Here is a 17,202-nt window from a genome sequence, read left to right as displayed (position 1 = left end):
AGAGAGGAAAGAAGGACATTATAGGGGTATTTCTGTCTTTATTATGTTTTTTCTTAAAATAGGGGGGTTTCATGGGTTGGTTCGGTCTGAAGGGTGTTTTATTGAACCATTTACCGGGCAGGGAGATTTATCTTAAAACCTGCTGTGGAGTGTGAACTACAAATGTGTCAAGAGGAAGATTTAAGAACAAGTCCAATGGTGGCCGGGCTATATGGGCTGCTAAAGGCAAATATAGCACCCTAACCACAAAAATGTCATTCCAATGGGGCTGCTAAAAGGGTCTTAAATTTGGAAGGAGTAAAAAACCCAGCCAAAGTTAAGACCTTTGTTGGCAGCTGCCATAATAAGTTCTAGGAGACAGACGACATAGTTTCTGCCGTCTGTTGAATTATGCTGTCTGTCTCCCATTTTAATTAAATGGACGAACGGCAGATACTGTGCCGTCCGTACCTTCCAGACACTCAACCCGATTTAGACTTAGCCAAATTCAGCCAATTTTTTACTCACATGCATTTACTTGTCATCAAAGCCTCCCTCAACTCCTCAACCATCAACTCTTCAACCACCAACCTCATTTCTTGTGTCAACTTTATAGACCATAAAATTTTCAACTTTGCCTTCACTCACACTTTTTGCATTACTATTCTCAACTTTGGAACCTTTCTTCTTACATTCATTCTCAACTTTGCAACTTTTCTTATTCTCACATTCAAAATGGCTTCTTCTTCTCGCTATGTTGAATCAAGCTCCTCATCCGAAGATGAGAACATGATGAATGACGATGAGAACATGTTCATACCTATTTTCTCATTGTTGCAAGACATGCACAAAGCTACTCGTGATCATTGAGGCTCGGTCCCTGGTAGAAAGTACATTTATCGTGATCGAATTGACGCTCACAATAGGATTATGAGGGATTATTTTGTGCAATACCCGAAGTATCCTCTTGATATCTTCCATAGGAGGTTTAGGATGCACCACCATCTCTTCCTCCGAATCTTGAAAGCCGTCTCCGACCATGACAAGTATTTCACATACAAAGTTGATGGCATTGGAAAGCCATGTTTGACGAGTATGCAAAAGGTAGTTGCTTGTATTCGTTTGCTTGCATATGGTTGTGGTGCGGATGCGTGGGATGAATACGTTCAAATCGCAAAGAGCACCCTTTTCGAAAGCTTGAGGCATTTTTGTGATGCCATGTTGGCGGTCTTCGAGGAAGAATATTTGAGGGCTCAAAATGAAGAAGACATTCAACGTCTACTTACACAAGGTGAAAATCGTGGCTTCCAGGGTATGCTTGGAAGTTTGGATTGTATGCATTGGCAATGTGAAATGTGTCCTACGGCATGGTAAGGTACACATGTAGGACATAAAAAGAAACCTACAATCATTTTGGAAGTCGTTGCCGATCAAGACTTGTGGATTTGACACGCTTTTTTGGTATGGCGGGTTCAAACAACGACGTCAACGTACTTCAACGTTCTCACCTCTTTGACAATCTTATACGTGGTGATGCTTTTCGTTTCAATTACACCGTGAATGGTCGCCAATACAAAATGGGTTACTATCTAGTCGATGAGATTTATCCTAAATGGGCTACACTTATACAAACAATCCCTCACCCAACAACTCAAATAGAGGGATTCTTTGCTAAGATGCAAGAAGCATGTCGCAAAGATGTGAAGCGTGCATTTGGTGTCTTACAAGCTAGACAGGGGATAATCAAGAGGCCGGCGTGAATGTGGAGTAGGGATGACATTAATCGAATAATGAAAACGTGTATAATTTTACATAATATGATTGTCGATGATGAACGAGAGATTGATATCGAAGATTGGCAAATTGATATGGATTGGGAACCATTAGTCGCATTGCATATTGTCAGGAATCGAAATGAGGAAATTGCATGAAGACTCAACACACTTCGTCACATTTAGAGCAGAGAAACTAATGTTCAACTAAGAGTTGACCTCATCAATCACCTTTGGCAATTTCGTGCGGATCAAGAAATATAGTATGAGTATTTCTATGTTTGTAGTTTGAGTATTATCTATGTTTGTTCTATAGTTTGAGTATTATCTCTGTTTGACTTTATGTTGTTTCAAGACAATTCAAATTAAAATTGAAATTACAATATTGCAAATGAACTAACAACAACAATGGAAATAAAATAACTAAAACAACATTGAAATTAATCTAAATAGTAGAAGCACCACCCCCACTAGAAGCACCAATACAAGAAAATCGACTTTTTCCCACGGATTCCCGGTATTTTTAGCCACGGTCATAAACCCTTGCATAGTTTCCTACGAATTTTGACCGTAGCAAATACGTTTTTCCTCATTTGGTAGCTTCAATACCTTTAGCCACGGTTTAACCTGTTTAATTGGGTCGTGGGTGGAGCCACGGCCGAAACCGTCGGGTACAATTTTTTTAACAAGGACGGTTATTCTACGTGTTTTGACCGTGGGGTTAGGGCTGAAAAAAAAAAAAAAAAAAATACGGTATTTCTTCCTCTACCCACATAGCCTTCGTCCCCCACCGCCGCTCAACCCTTTTTTTTTTTTTTTCATCTCAACAAGGTATTGAAGTAAAAATCTTATTTCAAGCACTAATTTGTTTTTCAACTTTAATTTTCTTAGGATTTACTGTGGGAAAGGGATTTAAAGCTATTTTCTCCTTCCCCAATCCCCATCACCGCTTAGCTTCGCCCCCCACAATTAGCCACGTACCTTTTTATCTTTTTTTTTTTTTTTTTTTTTTTTTTTTTCTACTTCTCACATTTCAAAATTATTTCAAGCACCATTTTTTTTTCTAGGGTTTTTTTTTCTCTCTTTTCTTCTTCATTTGGTTATGGGTTAGGGGGAAAATCTCGGGGTTCTAGGGTTGATCTTCTCATCTTTGTTTTTTGTATTCTCTCATCTTTTTCATACTTAGGGTTTAATTTAGATCAGAATTTTTTTATTATATCACTCCAATTTTCAGTTTTTGCATTTGGGTTTTATGTTGTTACTGATTTTTTGGTTGATTTGCAAGTTCTTGGAAAGCTTAAAATTTTCTGTCGGATCTCATTTTCATATCTTAATCGAACAAAACACGTTCCAAAATGGTTCATTAGAGGAGCAAAGCCGCTCAAGTAGAACTTTCTTCACGCTGAAGATCGACTTCAAATATAGGTGCTTCATCGTCCTCCATCCTTTTAGTATTATAATTTTTTAAATCTCTTTTTTATTTGGGGTTAATGTTGAGTTTCATTCAGTTAGCAGTTCTTTGCCTATTTGGGTTCTGATTTAGGTGTCTAAGTGTCTTTTTAGGGTTCATTACCTATAGTTTCCCAATTCTTAATTCGTTAAAATGTTGTTAATGTTTATACAAATCGACTATAGTTATTTGGAGGTGCTCAAATTTGTTTGGTAATGAAAGTTTAAAAGCAACTGTTATTTTCTTAGTGGTCACTAATTACATAGGTCGGCATTTTCAAGACTTGGGCATTCCTGAATTTAGATTGTTGTGGAGTTTGTCTTATTAACATATGGTTGCTGTTTGGGTTTTATTGCTTGAAGTGCCAAGAAAAATTTGAAGTTTAGATTTACAAAACAGTTATGTAGTCAATCACTGGAATTTAAACATTTGTTTTTTATGTTTTAGACTTGTTTGATTAATTGCTGTTCTAATTGGTGTAGCATGTGTTGATTGTTTATATTGAGTTCATAGATAAAGTAAATGCCATACTTGGATTAGATGTTGTGTTTGAATGTTTGGTACGACTACAATCATTCCAATGATACTTTTATGTTTAAAGCTAGGCTTGAATTGCTTTTCTTGATGCTATATTTATCCTCCTTTTGAGGTGTGTCTCCAGTATACCCTTGTTTATATAGCTCGGCTCGACACCGATATGGTTAATATGTTGAAGTTGTATGTATGTATGAATCTGTATTTTGTTATGTGTGGTAAATTAACTTTCTCAAGTGTAGTTACACTACAACAGAAAGGCTCAATTGCAACGCCATCTAGTGTCGCTACAAGTACGAAAAAGCGCTGCCAATTATCAATGGCAACGCCAATGTGGGCGTCACAAAGGCGCTGCAAAAAATTGGGTCACAAAAGCTAAATGAAGACGCAACAATTGGCGTCGCAAAAGCTTGAAGGTTATTGTAACGCCTTGTCCCATTGCTATTACTTTATTAGCGTTGCTAAAGTATTTTGCCAAACTAAAATAATTTTTAAAATATTTAAACTATTTGCAGCGATTGGCGTTGCAAAATGTTCTTTAAATTTTAGTCACCTGCTAAGCGTTGCAAAAGGGTTACTTTTAGTTGCACCCTCTAAGCGTCACAAAAAAGCAAAACATTAGCTCACAGTCTTTGTCACAAAAGGTTTAAACCATTAGTCGCCAAGCATTGCCAAAAGTGTGTTTTAGCTGCCCCTAGGTCTTTGTCGCAAAAGGTTTAAACCATTAGTCGCCAAAGGCGTTGCCAAAAGTGTTTTTTAGCTACCCCCCGCTAGTGGTTTTAGCCGCACCAAATGTATGTGTTGGTAATTGTTTAAACACATTTGCAACGCACCCTAATTCTTTTACAACGAGCTCGGCATTGCAAATGGGTTTACTCATATATATAATAGGTATTACGCATTATTTTGAATCATTTCAATTTATATAAACCTGCCCAATACAATTTATGATTAAACTAAAAACACCGATCAGATGTATTCATTCACAATAAATTATAGCAAAGTATATTTCATTAATTAAGATCATCCAAAATCATTATTTGAGCATCCATACAATTAGTCTCTTCCAATATACTGAATTACAAAATCTTCAAAGCCATCAACTAAATAATATCAACCATCGTCAGCACTATCGTGCGCCATTTCAGTTATCTCTTCTGAAGATACATCATGCCCTTCCTCATTCGCATCTCTTAAGGATGCCGAACGAAAAGAGAGAGACTTGGACACATTCCGGTGTCTGAGAATAGAAAGCTCCTCCTGTTTTATAAAACATATGTTATTAAACAATACACAGCATGAGAAATCTCATGCAGGTAGTGGTAGTTCTAAAGACCTTTAAAAGGTGTATCTGGTGTTGTAATGCCCTCACATCCCCTGAAGCATCTTCATTTATGACAGCCTTGGATTTCAAACATAAAATATCAGCTAAAAAAATAGTTGATGGTCACAATATCTTAACCAATTATGAGGTAATCTGCAAAGAGTCAGTATTGTTTTTGAATAAGCTTTGCCACACCGAGCAAACTTGAGTGTGCTCAATGTTTCCGCTTACACAAACAAAAAAGCAAAGGCCCCATCGAAACAAAAGGATAACAATACAACAAAATTAGAAAAAAAAAAACATCATAAATATCAAGACCTACCAGTTGATGGACTAACATTAGCAATTATCATTATTTTTGAGTTTCCGCCAAGCGATTCACGTAACATGTTCAACGACAAAGTTTTAAGATCCGCGCTTATATAACAAAATCAACAAGTCTTGAAACATTAAATCTAGAATCTAACTTGAAGAAGAAAGGTCGGTCTTGAATCTCTCAGAAGGTATGTACCTAAGCTTCCCATCGCACCACATCCACTAGCATCATTATTACATGACTGCAAATGAATATAGACAACACTAATAAACAAGACACTCAACATATAGGAACAATCTCAGAATCGAGAGAAAAGATAGTTGAAAGGAATTTGGTATGAATATAGTACCCAAGTGTTGACAATGATTTATTGATGTTGGCGACTTCCTTTAAGCTCCCCCTCGACACCGGAGGTTTTCTTTGCTTTGAGTAGTGGTTCTTAGTAATGGAAGCTGAAACTGAACGTGCTTTCGGAAGCCGTGCTTCAAAAAAGCACCAGATGAAGCTTACCTTTCGGAACCAACAAGGTCTACAAGGTTTAGTCTTGCAAACCGTAAATTAGTAGTCAATTCTTTTTCCCACCTACTCTCAATCACACATAACTACTTGACGGAGGAGATGGTTTAGTGCTCAAAACAGAGGAGCATATGGATGGACAAGGCACTAGCGGTAATTAAATAAGAAAGCAACTTCAATCCAAATGAGAAAGAAACAGGTCTGGTTACCTCAGTTAGAAGCTTAAGAATATCATTCACGGTCTGAACTTCATACTCTGTTAGATTTTCTTATTATCCTCGCGCAACTACAAATTTACATTAAGATAAGCATATTTAATGGCCAATACAAACTTTATACATAACAATCCAACAAGAGATTCTCAACTTACAAGTAAATTTGTTGATGATGGATCTAGAAGATTTGTAATTTGTTTATTGTATATCTCTAAGAAAGAACATTTGCAATTATATTTTAATTTTTCGTCCCTTCGACTTTCCTCTTCCTATGATAAGAAAGATAAAACACATAAGATGCAGTCACCTGAAAGTTGTGTGTCTTTCTGGCAAGACACCTGAAATTTTTATTTCACCCTTTCAAACGCTGACGAATATAAGAGTTAGTCCACATGATTTGTCATGTAATGCAATATATAGTAGTTGCTGAATTACAGCCTTGGAGTTTCCAGTGCGTCAACATCCACTTGCTCACGATTCCTACACGTGTAATAAGGAAGGAGGCATAACAATCTACCTCAAAAGGGCAGTTTAAACAAGGATAGTTACATGTTTAACAACACAACAACACGTCGGACATGCCCAACTGCATAAAGGTATTGCATATTATATGATTCATGATTACGAAAATTCCACTAATAGTGAACTACATGTACAAAGAGGGTGACCCATCTCCGCCAGGTTTTTTTGTATTATTACATAAAATATGTGTTCACAGTCTACAAATGCATCAAGTATTAAAAGCCATCTACATGACTAGACTATTATAGGCAGAGATCATTGGTGGCCCAAAAATTATATTTTGCACAGACGCACAATGAATTCTTCTTCAATTTTGGGGACAAAGAAGGGTTTCAAAAGGTTTACTTACAATCAATTCAAGTAAATAAGTGAAGTCCCTAACAAGAAACAAAGCAAGAGTAAAACCAAGAAGAACGATAGCAGAATGTCCTAGAAAATCAAAAGTATAAATTAATTTAGGAAAGGGCCCAAAAAAGAAACTTGAAAAAACGTTTGCATTTTCTATTGGATTAGGAACATAACAAAGGCTTGGCGGGAGAAAGCAAAGTTGTGTACAAATGATTCAGTTTTGTAACCTCCATAGGACCATCAAATGTTTAAATGTTTTTCACAGAGTGTACTTTTTAATGGTTTGTATGAAAGAAAATTGGTCGGTTATGCCGATCCCCATCTTTTAATAGTGAGTGGCCCAGGCCATTCACACAGGCTATAGCATAATATGCATAGCTTATAAAGGACATTTACAGATATTAGATTTGAGTTATTATGGTACATTAGTTCATAACATCCTATAGCGCGCGCGTGTGTGTGTTTCATAGTGTTTATTTTTAATAGTTTTTTAGTTTTAGTTTTTTTAATAGATTTTGAACTAAATTGTACATGTAAATGCCAAACCATTAAGAAACCTCGTGTCATAAAGTTATCACCAATAGAAGGAAAAGGATTTCTAAATGCCAAACCCACCTACTTGTTGTCCTCATATCCAATACACCACACCCCATATTGTTCCTTCCCCCTTCATCCCCAGGCGGTGGCCAACTGCTTCTAGACCCAGATCCAGATGCCCCAACCACCCACAATGAATTCCTACATCTGCAAAATCAAGATACACTCTACACCTATCGTCCTCAAGCACACAAATTTTGTGATCTATAGCTAAGAAGATGACGGAAAAATGAGGCACTTGCCAAATGCAAATGTGGAGACAAGTAATACACATTGATTTTTTTTCCTAATGTTTAATACACAGATGAAATTCATGTCGAAAGAAAAAGACAAGTTAATTATTAAATGTGTTATAGTAAACACTAGGTTGTAAACAGGCACCCTTTGTTCATTCCCCCCCACCCCCCCAACTACCCAAGCTTTAACACAATGTACCCAACTTGATTTTTTCTTCGCCTCACTAACAAAAAAATAAATCCCAACCAAATAAACAAGCAAAATGAATAAAAAGTGTAGAAAATAGCCTACCTCGATCGTATGCTCGAGAGACGCACTTAGATAATCAGCACCTTAAAAACAAAATATATAACCACAATAAATAACTTAAGCTAAAGAGGTCTTATAACATTTGATGGATCTAGGTATACATCTTATGAAAAAGAAACAAACTGCATCGTTCAAAGAACAATATGAGTGATATCCATCGTTTCAAAATCACATTTTCTACAATACTAGCAATTAAGTCACTTAACATATACCATCAAATTATTGCATTACCAATCAAGACAACCAACATCATCACAGTAGCACTCAGATTATGAACATATAACATTTGATATTCATCATTCAATTAATTCCAAATAAATTTCAAGTTTCCATCTTTGATCCAAAAGCCGGTCAGCATCCCAATCCCAATTATAGAAAGGTGAAAACCATGCCATATTAGTTAATAACAAAAATCTATTGATTGCACAACTTCATCATTATTACCAATTCAAAACAAAATATACCCAGACGAAAGAAAACTATTCATTCTAATTAAACAATACCATTACTTGTCAAACAACCCAATGTTCATTCTACCTTAACAGTTTAACAATCCCATACAAACAAGAACTTGCAAAGATTTATCATGAGAAATTCATCGAATAGATAATGAAGCACCTTGAAAGCTTTTGAAAATTACCTGGGTTGAAACCTGTATTCACCTACACAGACCTGCATGCGAATATACAAAAAGAAGATTAGTTCTCTAAGTAGAGCACTTCATGACCTAAAACATAAACATACAAAGTTCCAAGTTTAAACTGATGTCAAACAAAAGATTAATTAGTAAAGTTGAAACCCATGTCCATAAATCATTCAAACACAAGAGAAACCATTCACTACAATAAATCACGAATTTTTATCAAAAACACAAATTTCAACAAACCCAAACTCAAAATCAACACTATTCTAGTGGTGGTCGATTACCTTACAATCAAAACCCCAATCCGCAGCCTAAAACCGAATTCAAAGCTTGGAACTTTAATATGCAATATGAGAAAAAAAAAAGAGATCGTGAGAAATCCGGAAAGCTTATCTAAATTATCTTTTTCGGTGGAAGAAGACTAACCTTAATTCGAGGGTGGAAGATTGAAGCCAGCTAGCTATAACAATTTTTATATTGAAGAGAGTAAGTGGGGAGGGAGAGAGAATAAGTGTTTTTAGGGTTTTTATTTTTATTTTTGTTTTGCTAAATATATCGTTTCTTTTTTGTTATTTTGTTGGAGCCAAAACAAAAAAAAGCCCGCGAAAAAATGTAGGCTGTGAAAAAGCCCAATTGTGACGCCTACCTCACCGCAACAAATCTATACCAAATATTGAGAAAGTTAAATATTAAATTGATAAAAACTTATTGTGATGAATATGGCGTTGCAAATAATTCCACTTACAATAGTAGCGCCATCTGCGTTGCCAATGTTAAAATCCCTCAAAAAAATATTTATTATTGTTTCTAAAATATCATAAAAACAAGCAGTTGCCGCGGTCTAGGCGTCGCAATATGTGAATACAAGTAAAGTGGGCTCTCATGGAATGAGAAAGATGTAGCAACGCTAGATGGCATTGCAATAGATGTGTTTTAGCAACAATTTTTTGGCGTGGCAAAAGGGTGCGTTGCAAAAGGGCCCCTCTGTTGTAGTGTTACTTGTAGAAAGTTGAACAAAGACTCTTAGGTGTGTGTCACTTAATCAATTGCATGCGCTTGTCTGTTTAATTTATTTTTAACCCATACCGCTTTCTTTTTTATGTTTCACATGCATTTAATATGAGAATAGTTAGGTTTTCAGTTAATCACACACATATTAGATCATATAAATTGGTATTGGTAGATCCCATCTCTTCTTCAATAGTCCATTGCAGAGACCACTCACCATCTTATCATCTAAAAGGATGAGGGAAAAGGGTGGCGACTTGAAGGACTGTTGAAACATAGGTATGTGCTATTCTACTTTGAAATAACTACATCTCACTCTTTTTAAAATTACAAGTTCACTAACTAAAGTTTGGTTGGCATCGAGGTGGTTGACCGGAAAGTATGACGAAAAGAGTAGCACTTTCGTCGGTTTGAACAACGACATTGGGGATTACTTGGATGAGATGTTGCGGGAAGCGGAAGCGAAGCTATGGGAGGAAGCGAAGCTATGTGTTACTTGCATGCATGTTGCAGAAGCGGATGCTTTGGTACTTGCATCGTTGTGCTTATCCAGTTATCCATTCTACCCGAAAAGTCATTCCGCAGGCTATGTAAAGGCATGGATCTTTGTTGGTGGGATCGCGGTTGAAAAATTCCCCTTTCTGGTACATTTCTAAGAGAAACACAATAATTTCACACCATATTTCCATTATGTATGAAGAACTAGACTTGCCCGCTTAACTTCAATGGACTGGACTGACTTTTTGGGCATAATAAATTATATGCAATTATATGAGGTGCACATATTTGTAGCAAACTAAGTAATACGTTTAGATTGATTACTAAACACAATAATTACCATATTTCCCATCATATATCTTTGATAATGAAGCTCAAATGCCGAATGCATTTTTTTTTTTTTACCGGCTCGGTTTTACGCTCGACCATATTATGTAGCAATGAACGGATCATGATCACTCCCGAGGTGGCAAAGAAAGAAGTTAACATAATTGTGATCAATGAATTGATTGCATTATATGGTGAGTCGACTTGGGGGACGGCGACACAGATAATGATGGTAGAAAGAGCTTATTCACAGCAGGCCCTTTGCCATTTAACTCAAATGAAATGAATATACCATTTTATTAGTTGGCGACAAGAATGGAGGAGAGGGATCAACCGGTATGTTTCTTATGGGGTTGTTATTGATGTAAATTATGGGGTTGTTATTGATGTGCACGAGGGATCATATATGTTTGTTTTGAGACTTTGTTTGAAAGTGGTTGCGATGGAAGCACATTGGTTAAATGAGTCAATGTCGAACAAAGATGTTAAAGAGGGAATGTGAGGTCTTTAAGTTTTAATCATCCAAATCCTAGTTGAAGCTATGAATTGGTTAGCATATCAACTTTCTGTATTGTATGGAGAAGCAAGCGGAAGTTCTTTGCTATTAACATGCTAAAGCATTGTGTATTGAATGATGCATCTAGTGTATTGTTGTTTTCTTCAGAGAAGGAAAAGATAAGGTTTTGTAATACCCGAAGCACACTATTTTCTTTATGGCCTTAGTAGCCTTCTTTTATTTAGTTAAGAAGAGTTTAGTTGATTACCTCATCCATTGAGGCCTAATAGGGCCTTGCCCTTTGTCCAGTGATGTCATATAAATGGAAAGGAAAGGAAACTGGAAGTTCTTTGACATTGACTCGTGAAACCAGGGAGGGGGTTGGAGGATGGGTTGAGCTCATTTATGCATTACAAAATGAAAGTGTGGCAAGCTGTTTGAATCCTTATTCTTATATAGGGAAGTCTAGTTTAAAGTAGTTTTTTTTTAACTAGTTGTACAAATCATTTGACGTGCCAGATGAGAGAATTGGACAAATGCATTTACTTAGTTTCTGACTTATCTAAGTGTATTTCCAGTTGACTGTGTTTGGTGGCTGTTGCATACTGAACGTGGATACAATTTATTCTTTATAGACGAGACGCATTACAAAAACAAAAATGTGGTGAACTGTTTAAATCCTTATTCCTATATTGGGAAGTCTAGTTTAAAGTATTCTCTTTCTCAATAGTAGTACATTAATGGGGTGATGTGTCAAATAAGAGGAATGGACAAATGCATTGGCATAGTATATGAGTTAGCTAAGTAACGATGGTACAGAATTATGGTTAAGCTCCACATTTGGCAAACTTGAAGTTAAGACCTGATTGTGGTCTTGTTGCAACAAATTTCCATCAAAATTTTGTTGACAATCCTCTTGAGATGCTTGACTTGCTTTCAAGTAGACAGACTCCCAATCGATGTCATTATCTAATAATGAATCAAGGTTATTAGACGTATCATTGGCCTGAGGAGCCTCTTGAAAAGCCTTCTTTCCAAGGCCGGGTTGTTGCATAGGCATACCGGACATACATGACGCCGAACCCGATTATGGTCTTGCTTTCAACAAATTCCATAACCTGTTTATCCGGACTTGTTGTTATTCCCTCATTGAAAGCTGATGTTGTTCAAGGGGACATTGGTACGGACGCCAATGTTGTAGTTGTCCCAGGACGTTTTTCTCTTGGTTTGTATTCATCATTCTCCTCAAGCCCTTCGGAAGAAACAGAGGCACATGAACTTGAAGATGCGCGGTTATCGCTCCTTCTCTTGCTGATCCTACAAAGAGCGAAAACGTATTTGCCAGGTGGATTTCAAAGTGTATGTAAAGGTGTTTTTAAGTTTTCCTTTACATACAAGGGAGGAAGGAGAATGGGATTTGGTTAAGTAAAGACTGAGTTCGCTGATGAGTGAGCTGCCTACGTATCTTCTCTTGATTTTGGGGGGAGAGAAGAATTAGGTCTAACGTAGTTCAGTGGGGTATTTAGTAGTTGTTGAGTGAAGATCTCTACTACGTGTCTTACGACGAAATCACTGAGATCGTGGTCGAGATCAGGGATGCGTGTAGGATTGGTGGTGGTAGGAAGTCCGCAATGATGGGGAGTGGTTGGGTTGTGTCAGTACGACTCTGGTAATGAATGCATCTGGATAATGGATGATGTCACTAGGTGGAACATTCTACGTGAGGGTGTACGAGTTGAGCTATTCTGGAGCGAGCTCGGAGGACGAATACCTTAGATCGGGTATGCGAGCTGATGATGTGAGTCGCTATGAAGCGAGCTGCAGACATGAGGTTATAATTGTGCTGGACACGTGTGTGGTATTTATTGGATATGAATACTACTCCCTCACACAGCCCCCTCTCAATAGGTCGCTTTGTACAGCGGAGCGATCTACTACGAGAGAACGATAGCACGTGTTTAGCACATGTGAGGAAGCGAGTAATTGTGAACGGAAATAGTAACTGCCTCGTTTTACAGAATTTGTGATGGGATGATTTGGTGTGGTTGGGGAGAGTGGAGAAGATAGCGTGCGAGGCGTAGAGCCTAGGGCAGATAGAGTGGTCTCTTCTGGAGAGCGTGGAGGAAGATGGAGTAGATCTGGGTCGTCTCATGGAGGGAGTCGATCCAGCCCCAGCAAATGGAGAATAGAGTCTACTTTTCTAGTCTTCTTGGTTATCGTTTGCCTTCTCTGATGGTGGTAGTTCGTGAATAAGTATTCGGGCGACCTGCTCGGAATGGCTAGGTGATCTCACAGAGAGATTGTTGGTTCACTATGAAGTGAGTTGTCTTGAGCTCTTCGGGAGATGTTCTCTGAGTGACCATTTGGTAGGTCGGGTGACGTTTCAGTAGATTGAGTGGTCGCTCCAACGTTGAGTTGCTCCTTAGTTTAGATAGAGTGACCGTTTGGTGAGTCAGGTGGCGTTTCTGTAAGCCGAATGATCGTGTGGTAGGTCGGGTGGTGCTTCAGTAGACTGAGTGGCCGCTCCATCGCTAAGTTGCTCCTTATTTTAGATTGAGTGACCGTTTGGTAGGCCCCAAGAGAGCGTAGGTCAAGGGACTTGTTAGCGTAAGAAAGTGTGCTGCTCGCGGAGAGCATTCTCACTAAGTTGATCCTAGAGGTGTAGGTCATCAACAAGCAAGAACTGGAGAGGCTATGGAGTCTAGTAGGTCAAGAGAGCATAGGTCAAGGGACCTGTTAGCTGAAGAAAGCGTATTGGTCATGGAGAGCGTGTTAGCTTAAGAAAGCGTATGGCTCACGGAGAGCGTTCTCACTGAGTTGATCCTAGAAGTATAGAAAGTGTATTGCTCATGGAGATCGTGTTAGCTTAAGAAAGCGTATGGCTCACGGAGAGCGTTCTCACTGAGTTGATCCTAGAAGTATAGGTCCTCAACTAGTAAGAATTGGGGAGGTTATGGAGCCTATGAGCTCAAGAGAGCGTGCTGCTCGCAGAGAGCGTATTAGCTTAAGAAAGCGCATGGCTCACGGAGAGTGTTCTCACTGAGTTAGTCCTAGAAGTATAGAAAGTGTATTGCTCACGGAGAGCGCGTTAGCTTAAGAAAGCGTATGGCTCACGGAGAGCGTTCTCACTGAGTTGATCCTAGAAGTATAGGTCCTCAACTAGTGAGAATTGGAGAGGCTATGGAGCCTATGAGCTCAAGAGAGCGTATTAGCTTAAGAAAGTGTATGGCTCACGAAGAGCGTTCTCACTGAGTTGATCATAGAAGTATAGGTCCTCAACTAGTGAGAATTGGAGAGGTTATGGAGCCTACGAGCTCAAGAGAGCGTGCTGCTCGCGGAGAGCGTATTAGCTTAAGAAAGCGTGTTGCTCCTGGAGATTGTGATGCCCGCTGAAAGCGTGTTAGCTTAAAAAAGCGTATGGCTCACAGAGAGCGTTCTCACTGAGTTGATCCTAGAAGTATAGGTCCTCAACTAGTGAGAATTGGAGAGGCAATGGAGCCAATGAGCTCAAGAGAGCGTATTAGCTTAAGAAAGCGTATGGCTCACGGAGAGCGTTCTCACTGAGTTGATCCTAGAAGTATAGGTCCTCAACTAGTGAGAATTGGAGAAGCTATGGAGCCTATGAGCTCAAGAGAGCATTTTGTGCTTGAGCATGTTTGAACTCCTGAGAGTGTTTTGTTTTGTAGAGAACGAGCTGTAAGTGGTTTCCTCATGCTGAACTGCTGTAGAAAATGAAGCGACCTCAGCGGAGCTGCTCTCGGGTGATTGTTTCTTGACTGGAGGAATGGAGATCTTGGTAACAGGAGTTGGTGCGACCTCTGGGGTCTTGACAACAAGAGTAGAGGCGACCTCTGGGGTCTTGCCAACAGGAGCTGGGGCGACCTCTGGGGTCTTGATATCAGGAGCTGGGGAAACCTCTGGGGTCTTGATAACAAGAGCGGAGGCGACCTTTGGGGTCTTGACAATAGGAGCGGAGACGATCTCTGGGGTATTGTCAACAGGAGAGAAGTGGTGACGTTATGTAGCATTTGAGCTCGAGTGAACGTTATATTCAGCTGGGTGTGATAGGGTTATATACTAAAAGCATTACTTTTGTATTAACTCTAATTCTTTATATTTTGAATGAGAATCATATGGGCAAATGTTATACATATTATATATATTATTAGTTATATGCATGTGTCTAATACTTTATGTTGTAGATGATATGGTGTGAATACACAGAAGTTCATATCATCAGTACCTTATAAAGTATAAGTAATCGTTCACAACCTAGATGGATTTAGACAAACCATTGGTACGGTTGTAGTATAATCTGGTATTAGTCTATCTTGAGTATAGGATTACACTAGTACACTTTGTGTGTATTGAATAGGACCAAGTGAGGTTGTTTCTCTTTATACTGACTATATAAGAGAACAAATGCCTCTGTTATTATGGATGCTTGTCCTTTTAATCCGGATATAATAACGGGCACTTATGTGCATTGTACATTACTTTAAATCATCAATGAGTGAGATTCATTTGTGAATCAACAAACTTGATGGATTGGGTAATGACATTGTATGTAAGGTGTGTTGTTGATTATAGAAGGAATATGTGTCCCGCAAGAAGTCGGGCTGATGATGTCCCCTTGAGGAGCTCATAAGGATTGTCATGTAAACCCTGCAGGTGGATTTGATCCGACATGACAATGAGGTTGAGTGGTACTACTCAAAGACATAAGAAGTTGATTAATGTAGTTGTCAGTAACTTGACTTAATCAACTGACATTCGATATCTTAAACACGGGGAGATCAACGAGCATATAATATGGAGCCTATAAACGCTGACACGTAATTTGGGATTAAGGCGGTAGTGCAACAATGGCCTTTAGTGGAATAAACCATTTGTTGACGAACTTGGGCCGTGTGTTCTGGGCGAACATGGAAAGCCCAAGCCCGTCAGGAGGCCCAACCCTAATTTCTCCTCATGGTCCCTGTTGTATCCTATAAATAGAATCTTTCTTTCTCTTGGCCGAAATCATTATTCACTCTGGATTAGAAAAAGAGGCAAGGAAAGATAGATCCAAAATTGGATATAGCTTTGTGAGAAAGAAGGGGGTTGGTAGATCGTTGCCCACACAATGTCCAATCTATTCTAAAGGAATACAACAAAAGATCAAGGGGTTGATTGTTGATTCGGATTCATAAAGCTTGGATTCTCAGAGTTATCAAAACCGGATCTAAAAGGTATGTTCTCTAATCCAAAATCGTGAGGCCCCATTAATTCCATCGTGGGTTTTACGCATTTGTAGAAATATTCATTCGAAATAACGGTTCCTACAATTAATTGTTCTCGTTCTATATCGAACAACGAATATGTGTCCCGCAAGAAGTCGGGCTGATGATGTCCCCTTGAGGAGCTCATAAGGATTGTCATGTAAACCCTGTAGGTGGATTTGATCCGACATGACAATGAGGTTGAGTGGTACTACTCAAAGACATAAGAAGTTGATTAATGTAGTTGTCAGTAACTTGACTTAATCAACTGACATTCGATATCTTAAACACGGGGAGATCAACGAGCATATAATATGGAGCCTATAAACGCCGACACGCATTTGGGATTAAAGGCGGTAGTGCAACAATGGCCTTTAGTGGAATAAACCATTTGTTGACGAACTTGGGCCGTGTGTTCTGGGCGAACATGGAAAGCCCAAGCCCGTCAGGAGGCCCAACCCTAATTTCTCCTCATGGTCCCTGTTGTATCCTATAAATAGAATCTTTCTTTCTCTTGGCCGAAATCATTATTCACTCTGGATTAGAAAAAGAGGCAAGGAAAGATAGATCCAAAATTGGATATAGCTTTGTGAGAAAGAAGGGGGTTGGTAGATCGTTGCCCACACAATGTCCAATCTATTCTAAAGGAATACAACAAAAGATCAAGGGGTTGATTGTTGATTCGGATTCATAAAGCTTGGATTCTCAGAGTTATCAAAACCGGATCTAAAAGGTATGTTCTCTAATCCAAAATCGTGAGGCCCCATTAATTCCACTGCGCGTGGGTTTTCGCAATTTGTAGAAATATTCATTCCGAAATAACGGTTCCTACAATTAATTGTTCTCGTTC

At 38.6% G+C, this 17,202-nt stretch overlaps 1 pseudogene; it reads left to right on the top strand.

The window, feature by feature from the left end:
• The first annotated feature begins 909 nt into the window (after positions 1-909).
• LOC147511008 (uncharacterized) lies at positions 910-1,910 on the top strand (annotated as a pseudogene).
• The last annotated feature ends 15,292 nt before the right edge of the window (positions 1,911-17,202 follow it).

Source organism: Coptis chinensis, chromosome 3 (genome assembly GCF_015680905.1).
Source record: "Coptis chinensis isolate HL-2020 chromosome 3, ASM1568090v1, whole genome shotgun sequence".
NCBI lineage: Eukaryota > Viridiplantae > Streptophyta > Magnoliopsida > Ranunculales > Ranunculaceae > Coptis > Coptis chinensis.
Note: the sequence above shows the minus strand (reverse complement) of the source record. Positions and strands in the feature narration are given on the sequence as shown.